The sequence below is a fragment of the Peromyscus eremicus genome, chromosome 22 (genome assembly GCF_949786415.1).
Source record: "Peromyscus eremicus chromosome 22, PerEre_H2_v1, whole genome shotgun sequence".
NCBI classification, from domain to species: Eukaryota; Metazoa; Chordata; class Mammalia; order Rodentia; family Cricetidae; genus Peromyscus; species Peromyscus eremicus.
This window is the reverse complement of record NC_081437.1, coordinates 28,020,930-28,032,249: the sequence shown is the minus strand read 5'-3', so window position 1 is coordinate 28,032,249 and position 11,320 is coordinate 28,020,930. Positions and strand designations below refer to the sequence as shown.

General features: G+C 39.6%; 1 long non-coding RNA gene across 1 annotated transcript; it reads left to right on the top strand.

Moving 5' to 3' along the window:
* Positions 1–230: 230 nt before the first annotated feature.
* LOC131897587 (uncharacterized) lies at positions 231–10,705 on the top strand. Its single transcript, XR_009375735.1, has 3 exons — positions 231–517; positions 9,781–9,865; positions 10,567–10,705. It is a non-coding gene; the product is annotated as an uncharacterized LOC131897587 (long non-coding RNA).
* The last annotated feature ends 615 nt before the right edge of the window (positions 10,706–11,320 follow it).

Here is an 11,320-nt window from a genome sequence, read left to right as displayed (position 1 = left end):
CCCAGTGCTTTACTCCTTTACACTTCTGCTAGTGCTGTCAGAGTGCTGGGACTCACATTTTCACCATACTGTTTTTCATCTTGGCTATTTTCATGAATTATAATGTTATCCTGTGGTGGTTATAATTTTCATCTCTCTGCAGCTAAGTCAAATGTTATATGTTTATTGATCTCCTTCATTATCTTGAGAATTACATTCACTATAAGGTACATCTTTTCTTATTGACTTGGGTCAATATTTTATTGGAAATGTTCAGATTTATTATCATCAGTTGTTCATAATGGTCTCTTACAATCTTTTAAACAGTTTTATGATCTGGAGTAACATTGAATATGGATGCTGTGGAGGAAGAATGTAGAGGGAAACCACCTTTTTCACCATGTGACATCAAGGGTGCTTGTTGTTAGCATGACATCAGTAACTGTAAACAAGTGTTGTTCTCCAGGCTGATGTAGTCTTGGTAAGACTTCTTCATCCGAGCTACATATAATGGATGGAAATTATGCTCCTCTCTGAGGTAATTATTCACATAAATCATCAAGCTTCTCTCTCTCTCCCTCTCTCTCCCTCTCTCTCCCTCCCTCCCTCCCTCCCCCTCTTTTCCTATATGGAGTTTCTCTGTGTAGCTTTGGAGCCTGTCCTGGAGCTCAGTCTGTAGACCAGGCTGGCCTTGAACTCAGAAATCTACCTGCCTCTTCCTCCTGAGTGCTAGGATTAAAGGCGTTTGCCACCACCACCCAGCGCAAGCTTCTTTTTTACACAGGATCTCTCCCCTTTTCCTGTTCAATCCCTCCTTTATGCCAGTATGGACCCACAGAGATTTACCTGATCCTTAAGAGTATACCCCAGGGCTGTGTTGTGACTCAGATCATTCTATATCAGACCAGTGGAAGTTCTTTCATTCACACACTTGTCTCTTTGGCATTGCCCCATTAAGGATTGCTTCAGAACATGTCTTTTTCCTCTGGCACTAAGAGATGTTCTGGGTCTGAAATCAGCCATGTGTGTAGGAGCTGGCGGCTCTTTTACTTGAGAGTGATACTAGGCACAAGGCTCTGGGTGCCCAATGGATTAGTGCATTTCTTTTTGTTTCTTCTTGCCTTTAAATTTCTTTGGCTTCAATTTGCTTTTCCTTTCCCAGCTTTTCAGAATATTTCCATGCTTTATTTTCAGCATCATTCATTTTGACATTTTTAAATTTGCAGTCTTTAAATCACATGCTGGTGAGCCTTTTGTCAACTTGGCACAAGCTTTGGGAAGATGGAACCTCAAATGAGAAGGTGCTCCCATCAGACTGGCCTGTAAACATGTCCTGGAGGCATTTTTTTTTTGATTAATGATTGTTGTGGGAGGGCCCAGCTCACTTTGGACAGCTGTTGATCCTAGGCTGATGGGCCTGAGACATGTAAGAAAGCAAGCTGAGCAATCCAGTCATTCCTCCTTGGCCTCTGCTTCAGTTCCTGCTTTTAGGTTCCTGCCTTGAGATCCTGCCATGACTTCCCTTCATGATGGGATGTAATTGGAACTTGTAATCCAAGTAAACCCTTTTCTTTTTGAGTTTCTTTTGGTCCATGGTGTTTTATCATAACAATTGAAAGCAAACTAATATGAACCATGATTCATAAAAAACAACCACCACCAACAAAACCAAAGCCAGAACAACAGTTGCTTTCTACAACATTGAACATTTCTAAATTTTCTTTTTCATTGTTTCCTCCAAGCTAACTCCATTGATACGACAGAATTTGCCTGAATAAAGATAAATTCTTTTAAATTTGCTGAAGCTTGCTCAGTGAGCCACACACAACTCATTTGTTAATTTGTATGCATCTTTGAAAAGACTGTGGTTGGTGGATGTAGTGTTCCAAATGGTTCTTTGAGTTATGTTTGTTAACCAGGTATTTCATATGCTTGCTTAGTGTCCATCGTTCAGATATTTCTATCAGACAGTGAGCAAGGCATAATTCCCCACTTTGATAACAGTCTTATTTCTTTTACCTCTTAGTTATTATATTAGTTTTTTTTTATCATCGTTTCAACCAAACATATGACAAAACAACCCAAGGGGAGTAGTTATTTACCACTTTCTTAGTGTTGGACCATCGTATCAGTCAGGAAAGGTGTGATGGAGGAGAGCTGGCTGGTGCTTGGCCCATTTTCTCTCTCTGGTTCAGTTTAAGATCCCATGGAATGGCATAGCTCACATTTAGTGTGGGTCTGCCTTAATTAAACCGTTCTGGAAATACCCTCACATACACGCCCAGATGTGAGTTTTCATGGGAACTCTCAATCTCTCAATCCAGTTTGGAAGATCTGCCACCACAGTGGTGAACTTTATCACCTTTCAGATTTTTTCCCCCATTTTTATTTATTTATTGAATTTATTTATTTTTCTATTATCAGCTTGATACAGTACAAATTCTTATCCTAATAGTGAAATGTTTCATTGAGGCTTGCCCAGAAATTGAGTAAAACCAAAACTTATTATAAGCCACAGTTATCCTAGGGTCCCCCCTGCTATATAGCCTCCATGGTTCTGTGGGTTGCAGTCTGATTGTCCTTTGTTTTATATCTAGAATCTACTTATGAGAGAGTACATACCATGTTTGTCCTTCTGGGTTTGGGTTACCTCACTCAGGATGATATTTTCTAGTTCCACCCATTTGCCTGCAAATTTCATGCTGTCATTGTTTTCTCTGCTGAGTAGTACTCCATTGTGTATATGTACCACATTTTCTTAATCCATTCTTCGGTTGACAGGGATCTAGATTGTTTCCAGGTTCTGGCTATTGTGAATAATGCTGCTATGAACGTAGTTGAGCATATATCTTTGTGGTATGATTGAGCATTCCTTGGGTCTTGAGGTAGATGGATTCCAAATTTTCTGAGAAACTGCTTTTTACAGTGGTTGTACAAGTTTGCATTCCCACCTAAGGATATCTTATTGTAGTCAGATTTCCATTTGATTGTTGTTGAAAATTCAGCTTTAAATCTTACTGGTTTTCTCTTAATTAGCCTTCCCCCTTCCCCTATTTGTTCATAAGACTTAATCTTCCTTTAAAAAAACTGTGTATAGTGTGCCTCTGTTTGCAGCTTTGTGGTACTTAACTATGTATTTTTGAAGTTCAATTTTTAAAACTCTTTTGACATGAAATATTTGAAAATTTATTATATTCCTTCCCCCTCTCTCGTGTCTGAGATTCCATAAACCATCCTGCTAAAGATCTTGACGACCACACATCCCATACAGTGTTCTCTGTCTTTACCTCTTTGGTACTCTCTGTGGCAGGCTACATAGTTTCCTATAGCTCTGTCTAATTCAACATATCCTCAACTCAGCATTGCACTTTCAGTTTTATGATTTTCATAGCCTTTTCCCCCATTATTTCCCATTCTTTGCTAAAGCAATCTCCTTTTTATCTTGTCCTTGACTATATAAATCAGCCGCCTCACACTCTACTTAGTGCCCTGTACCCTCACAAGGTCAGAATTGCCCAACTGTTTGTTTTGTTCTGTTGATCTTCTGCCCAGCATTATATTGTTTACTTTTGATTGACTACAGATCACTGTTCAGGGGAATTGGAGATTTCATCTTCTCTCGGATAAAATACTTTTACTTTTGCTAAATAGCAGACTACCCTCATCAAATCCAAAACTGGCATTTCTTGATGCTATGCTAATTTTGTTGGTCCATTCTTACTCCTTAAGTGGGGGTGCTTGGGTTTCTATGGGAAGGGGCTCTGCCCTGTTGGGAGGATATGGAATTCCATTGTGTGCCTGCTCTATGAGATTGCTTGCAATGTGCTCAGCTTGTCAGATTTTCAGTCACAGCATTTTTCTCTGACTGTCCCCTTTGGGTAAAGCCACATGAAGCACTGGAGTCCTGTCCTTTCTCCTTTCTTGGATGCTGCCTCTGCTTTCTCCTGCTTTTGTTGCTCTCTGAAAGCATCACAGAAATGCATTTTAGACTTTATTTAGCTTTTCTACATTGGGTGAACAGGAGGATCGGCCCCAAACAAACCTGACAAATTATTGTCAGCTATAATTTGTTTTTAGCTGTGGTATAAATTAGGGATGAAATCTTTTTTTTTTTGACAATCAACAGAAAATTTTTGCTGTGACCATATATTAAACAATCCATCTCTCTCCTATAGAATTGACCAAACATCATAATGAATTAAATATCACATATTCTGGAATATATTTCTGGATTTTCTATTTGACACCTCCTTAGCCTTGCAAAATGGAGGCCCATTTATGTGTTCTTCTGCCTTATTTGATCATTATTAGAGCTTCAAGGTTTGTGCACTTTGATGCACATAGTCAGGGACTATTAATTTTCATTGCTATGTTGCATAGGAATATAATGAGCATATTATAATTTGCTCATACCTTTTTATGACTCTGCCTAATTTTGGTGTTCTAGAAGTAATGGTTCTGTGATGCATCGTTATATATCTATTGTACATGAACAATACATAGATGGTGTCTTTGTATAATTTTGCTAGTGACTGTAAAGCTATTTTGTAGATATTTCAAATTACATCTGTTCAGTTCACTTTCCTATTTATTTATTGGAGTATTTTCTTTCTGTATTGAATTTTTTTGAGTTCCAGTATTAATCCATGATTAGATAAAAGGCTGGCAAAGATATTTCCTTCCATTTTGTAAGCTTTTTCTCTTTGCTTTGTTTATTATTTTCTTTGTTGTGAAGAAGGCTTTTTACTTGATGCAATCCTATTTATCAATTCTTGGTATTTTTTTCTAAGCTAATGGGGTCCTATTCATATTGCTTTTCCCTGTATCTGGAGGATTCTCCTTGTCTCATAAGTACTTGAAAGTTCTGGGTCTACATTAAGACCTTTGATTCATTTAGAATTCATTTCTATATAGGACAAGAAAGGGTGGTACCTTTTGTCTATGACATATCCTAAATATGGAATCCAGTTTTCTTAGTCCATTTATTAACAGGCCATATCTTCTCCAAAGTATGTTTTTGTCATTTTTGTTCAGAATCAGGTGGCTGTGGCTGTGCAAGTTGATTTCTGGATCCTCTATCCTAGCCCGTTGGTATAAATATCTGCTTGCACTAGTACCGTGCTGTTTTTGTTACTATGGCTCTGCAGTATAATTTGAAGTCACCTACTCCTAGCATTGTTCTTTACTCAGGATTGCTTTCGCCATGATTTTTTAATTTAATTCTTAGTTTTTTTGTTTTTCTTGAGATAAGGTTTCATTTTGTTTCTCAGTTGGCCTCAAACTTATATAGTTGAGGCTAGCCTTGAACTGCTGATCCTTTTGTCTCTACCTAACAAATTCTGGGAATATAGATGTGTGCCACCATGTCCAATTTAATTATTATTGGGCTTCTGTACTTCCATACGAATTTTAGGATTTTTTTTCTATTTATGTGAAGAATGTCATTGGAATTTTGCTGTAGATTGCACTCATCTATAGATTTCTTTTGATAACATAGCCACCTCACATCTTTTTGCAGTTATTACAAATGTTTATGACAAAAGTAACAATTGTCAATGAAGCTGTAGAGAAAGTGAAATTCTGATGTCATGATAGAAATCAGCACATTGAGGAGCTGTCTAGATCCACTCCCATGTCTGCTGCAGGACTCATTACAGACAAGAACATTGGAAATGCCTTATTGTGATTAGAATGAGAAATGCCCCCGATAGGCTCAGGTATTTGAACACTTGGGAAGAGTTGGTGGTACTGTTTGGACAGGCTATCGTGTGGGCTTTGAGAATTTATTTTCTTGCCCTACTTCCTGTGTGCTTTCTCTGTTTTGTGGTTGAAGATGTGAACTCTCAGCTTCCTGAGCCCAGTGCCATGCTTTTCTGTCCCAATATGCACAACCCCTCTGGAATTAGCAGTCAAACTTACCAGTTTCTTCCATAAGTCACTTTGGCCATATTTTTTTCGGTTTTGATTTTTTTCATAATTCTTTATTGATTCTGTGGGAGTTTCACATCATGAACCCCAATCCCGCTCACTTCCCAGCCCCTCCATGTCTGCCCCTCACCCCTGCAGCATGCCTGCCCCCAATTAATTAAAAACAAATTAACAAATTAAAAAAAATACCCCGTCTTGCTCCTCCGTCTTCCCAATAACTCTTCATTCACCCTAATGACATTGGGAGCTGCGGTGTGTCACACGGTATACCCTTTTGTCTAATCAGTCCCATCTGCAAAATGTTCATACTAATGAGCCATTGGTTGGGTTCAAGGCCTCTGGCACACTATTATCCCCGGACCTTCTCTAAAACTTCTCTCAGATATCCTGCTGTTGCCCTGAGTCATGGGGATCCTGTGATTATCATTCTGCAGGACCAGTTTCTTCACCTGTTCCAGCATGTCATAGATGGTATAGATGTTAGGATGGGTCAACCCAATGCCCAGGATGTGGGCATGGGTAATAATAGCTGAACTGGTTGGTCTGGGCCACTGGGACTGTCCCCTCAGGCAAGGGGCAGAGCCTTGGTACCATGTTTTATCACAGCAACAGAAAAGTAACTACTGAAGGTCTTTTGTTGGATGAATGAACAAAGAAAATGTCACATATACAAAGAGCATTCTTCAAGCATAAAAAAGAAAGGAATCAGGACTAGAATGAACCAGGAGGACAGTATGCTAAAGTGAAATAAGCTGAATGGACAAAGAATTAATGTTTTCTCTGCGTAGGTGTTATCTGAAACAGTTAAACTCACAGACAGGGAGGAAAATTGTGGTTCTTAGGGTTTAAGGATGATAAGATGGCAGAGGAACTGATCAAAGCTTTGGTTATGCAAGCAGGACATGCTGAAAATGCAGTTCATTTGTGACTGTGGTCAATCTATGCTGGCAATCTGCAGAGAGTGATGATCTCAAACATTCTCACCTCATGTGATGCAACGGGCAATGTTCACAAGGTCGACAGTGTTAATTAGCTCACAGCATATGTATATAAAATAGTACCATAACACATACAGTTCTATCAAATGCTTCCTTAAGTTTGGAGTGACTAGTTTAACCTCTTGCTTGGTAGCTCATGACTTGAAATTTTTGTCCTGCATGTGTCCCTAAGAATCTCTAGTATGTGTTTGAGTGGGATTGTAAGGCTACAGCCCATAAGCATGCTTCATTAACCACACATTGGCAGATGGCTCTTCCAGTGAGCATACCAGTTTACTTTGTTAGGGTGGAAAAGGTCTCTTCCTCATAGACTTGACACCCACTGAGATTGCTTGACTTTGGTAAGTTTACTGTGAGCATCCTCTGAGATTTCTTTCTCTTGCTATACAGGTATAAAATGATGAGTATTCATAGTAATTACTTAGTCTTATTTAATTGCTTTTGGGGGATATGTTTCACAACAGGGTTTCTCTGTGTAACCCTGGCTGTCTTGGAACTCAGTTTATAGACCAGGCTGGCCTCAAACTCAGAGAACCACCTGCCTCTGCCTCCCAAGTGCTGGGAATAAAGGCATGTGCTACCACCGCCCAGCACCTGACTGCATTTTTGTTTGCTTGTTTCATGTATTTTGAATCTTTGTTGGGAAACTGAGTTTACTTGGATCTTTTGGTCAGGTGCACAAGAAATAAAGTAAGCTTTTATCTGGAGAACTTGGCCCAGTAAGTTTTCATGCAAGTGCCTGAGTGAGGAATTCAGAAAAATGGACTGACTGCTCTATGCTTGTCCTCCAGACGGAATTCATGATGACAGGCTCTCTCAGATCATGCTGAGTGTGATTTTTGCCATTTGTAAAAACTTTCTTCCCTCTACCCTGTAGCTGCCATTCTTTATTGAAGGCAGAGGCTCTCTATTTGTTACGTCAAGACTAATAAATTTGAAAGTTAACTGTTCATGCCACAAACATTAATTGTGCATTCCCCCACTCACCCTGGCTTTTCTAGACTACAGTCTGCTTCATTGATATTTCTGATATCTTTTCAATTGTTCAGAACAGAAACTTTTCATTCTTCAGTCTTTAATAGCTGCCATAAACCTCAGCAGGTAGGAAATGTGCAGGGTGGTATGTATACCACATGACATGGCAACAATATCTCTGCCATTCTTCACTCAGCAAGCTTGACTTATGATTACATCAGTCTGACTTGGTCTTGTTTCCTAAGATGAAGTCGTCACAGTGAGTGTAGAATAGCGCTTATTACGTACTGTTAATGGGGGACAGTACTTTATGAGTATCAAGTCCACTCCATGGTAATGATGGCATCCAGCTAGAACAACAAATACAGTCAGCTCCACACATATTTACTGACACGTCATGTGAGCATCTGCTTGTCTGGAGGATTTCTTTGTTCACTATTTTACACAGCCGAAGCGGTAATAATACCAGTTAATGTTTGGGAAATGTCAGGACGAAATCACACTGGTTTATGAAATGAAATAGTGTTGAGTTTAGCTTTACTCTCTGGCTCTCAGACCATGCCTCTGCCCACCCTCATCCTAACCTCTGTCACTTCACATGTCACATGGTTATCCCCACGGACTCTTCTCCTGCGACCCCATTCTTTCCCACACAGTGTCCCAGTTTGAGAGTAGAATGTCACTTACAGCCTCCTGTGTTGGAACACTTGCTTCCCGGCTGTTTGGGGGAGGATGTGTAATCTTTTGGGAGGTGGGCTCTAGCTTAAGAAGTAGGTTTCTGTGCAGGTCGAGCAAGGCTCAGGCCATGAATTTTACAGATTAGCCCCACTTCCTAGCTCACATGTCCTCCTTGGTCTACTCAGATACAATTAGCTCTCCCAGCACAGCTGTGAGGCACTCTTGCCATTATGCTTGCTGGGCTATGGTGTATTCTCAAACTATAAGGTATTTGGGTACAGCAATGAGAAAAGTAGTTAATACAGAGCGTGGATCTTTGTTGGGTGCCTTTGTCTACTCACTTGCTTATCCAGGCTAAAAATGGCTGGGCAGCGACTGAACCTTAACTTTCTTCATATACCACGGTGACCGGGCTATGTGGTCATCTATAGATAGAACCCCAGAACCTCTTCAGTATGACATCAGCCCGCATACCCTCAGTTATTCTGCCCCTGCACCGATGTGCATTTGACTCATTCTGGTGGATTATGTTGAGGAAGCCCTGCCCATTTGCCCATGACCGACCATGTAAATTGCAGAACAATGGTTGGGAGTTTGTGACTCCACTTCTTACACTTCCTTTGAAGAAAGGATCCTTGTATTTTGTTATAGTCTCAACACTTGTACACGGCTGGCTAATAGGCAAGGCACTTGGGTTCCAGGTTACATTCCTTTGGTGCTGCCTCCTCCCACCCCACTGCACCAAATTGTTCTTTCCCAGTGTTCTTTCACCTCAGTATTTGTCTTTACATGTACCTCATCAAAAATTTTAGGGTTCTTAGTTGCTTTTTTCTTCTTCTTAGACTTTATAGACATTCCTATTGGCTTAACCTATAAAAAGCCCCTCCTAAATTTTACCCTCTCTGATGCGATCATCAGAGACTAAATCACCCCAACTTCTCACCTAGATTATTGCGACAGATGTCTGATTAGGCTCTCTGCTATTTGTTCTGCGCCCCCACCCCCCACCCCATGCCACATCTAGCCTGGTTTACACATGGCAATCACAGATAATCCTATCAAAGCCAAAATATGATCATGTCTGAAACTCTAATGACCTACCTCAATGTCTAGAATGAATTCCATAATCCTTATGGGTTCTCTCCAGCTCCCCCACATTTTGTCCTTTCACTGTCTCTTTGAGCTTATCACCTCCCTGATCTCCTATTATTCTTTTCTCCAGCTGAATCAGAAAGACCTCACCCTCCACAGGAGTGTTTGACTAAGAGTTAACCAATGCTAAATTTTGCTAAGAACAACAATGGAAGGTGAGTTATTAAAAGCCTCCTTCAACATTTATTTCTCCTTCAAATAAGCTAAGCTGTTAAGTAATTGGGACACTTCAACCCTTTGATTGACAACTGTCAGTCACTTCCTTGTGTTTGGCTACCTTGAGAGTAAGGCTGTTAAGTATCTAGTTTTTGACATCAATCTCTCTTTTAATGGTCTAATTGTAGAGGGGGCTAAAGTGATCATTCTACAGAGTAGTACAGCCTCCTCTCCATAAGTCTTTATGCTATAGACACATTATAGTATATATTTATTTTTATCTGGTCTACACATGGCAATTATGAATAAACTTATCAAAGCCAAAATATAGTGTCCAAAACTCTAATGACCTACCTCACCATTTGGAATGAATTTCAAAATCCTTATGGGTTCGCTAAGACTTCCCCATGGTTTGTCTTCTCATGACCTCTTTGACCTTTGTTTTTATTCAACTAGAATTTAAGCCCCTTGAGGGGAAAATACTTGATTAGCTTCCTCACTGTAGCCCTTCCATTTAGGAAAATTGTTAATATATACGTCAAATAGCATACAGTTTCCAGCTGTAACCACATGTCTTTGCTGAGGTCTGACTATCTCCGATTTTTATTTTCTGCCTGAAAATTGGACTATATTTTTACAGAAATTTGTATTTAATGTTTACATAAACTTATGATCTTCTGAAATTGTATATTCCTTTTAGGGTAATTCTTTGTGTCTTTGTAATTCACTCTGAGCAAAATATACTGAAAATGCATGAGCTCCTTCAGAATGTAAAAGCAAACGTTTTGGCCACCAGATGGAGACCCAGTACCGAGTTTTGGAGATGTGGCTGACTACCCAAAAAAACTAACACCAAGAATAAATGTTTAAGCAAAATGCTTTGGTTTTCTTCCCCATTCTGTGTGTTTCTAACAACTTTTACTCATTAGAAATATCATCTATATTCAGAAAGATTTCATGGCCACAGAATAAGGAAGAAATGAAGAATGAAGACTCTAATAACACTCAGAATATCAAGCATCCAGAGTCACCTGTATTCAAACATCTCAGGGTTCTAGGTGGGCTAGCTTTCTGATTAAGGAAGGTCAGAGGGGCATAGGCTGTTGAAGAAAATCAGACTGTGTCAATATCATTGAGTGATGGGATTTTAAAAGTCAAGGTATTTATAATAGTAAGGCATAGGGCCAAGCAGGGATGAGTATGAAAGGGAAAAGAAATCATGGAGATCAGGTGTAAACTTGTATGTATCCCAGACTCAATGGAATAGGGAGATATCAAGGCCTTAGAGTTGGGAGATTCTAAAATGTTATGTATGCACAGTAAGAGACTCTGAGGAATCTCCTAACTAGCCAGATAGTCTATGTTTTCCTTCCCAAATAGAAATACTGATTCATTTTACAAATTATCTTTGTATCTGGAGTAAATTTTTGCATATCTCATGTCACCTATGAAGC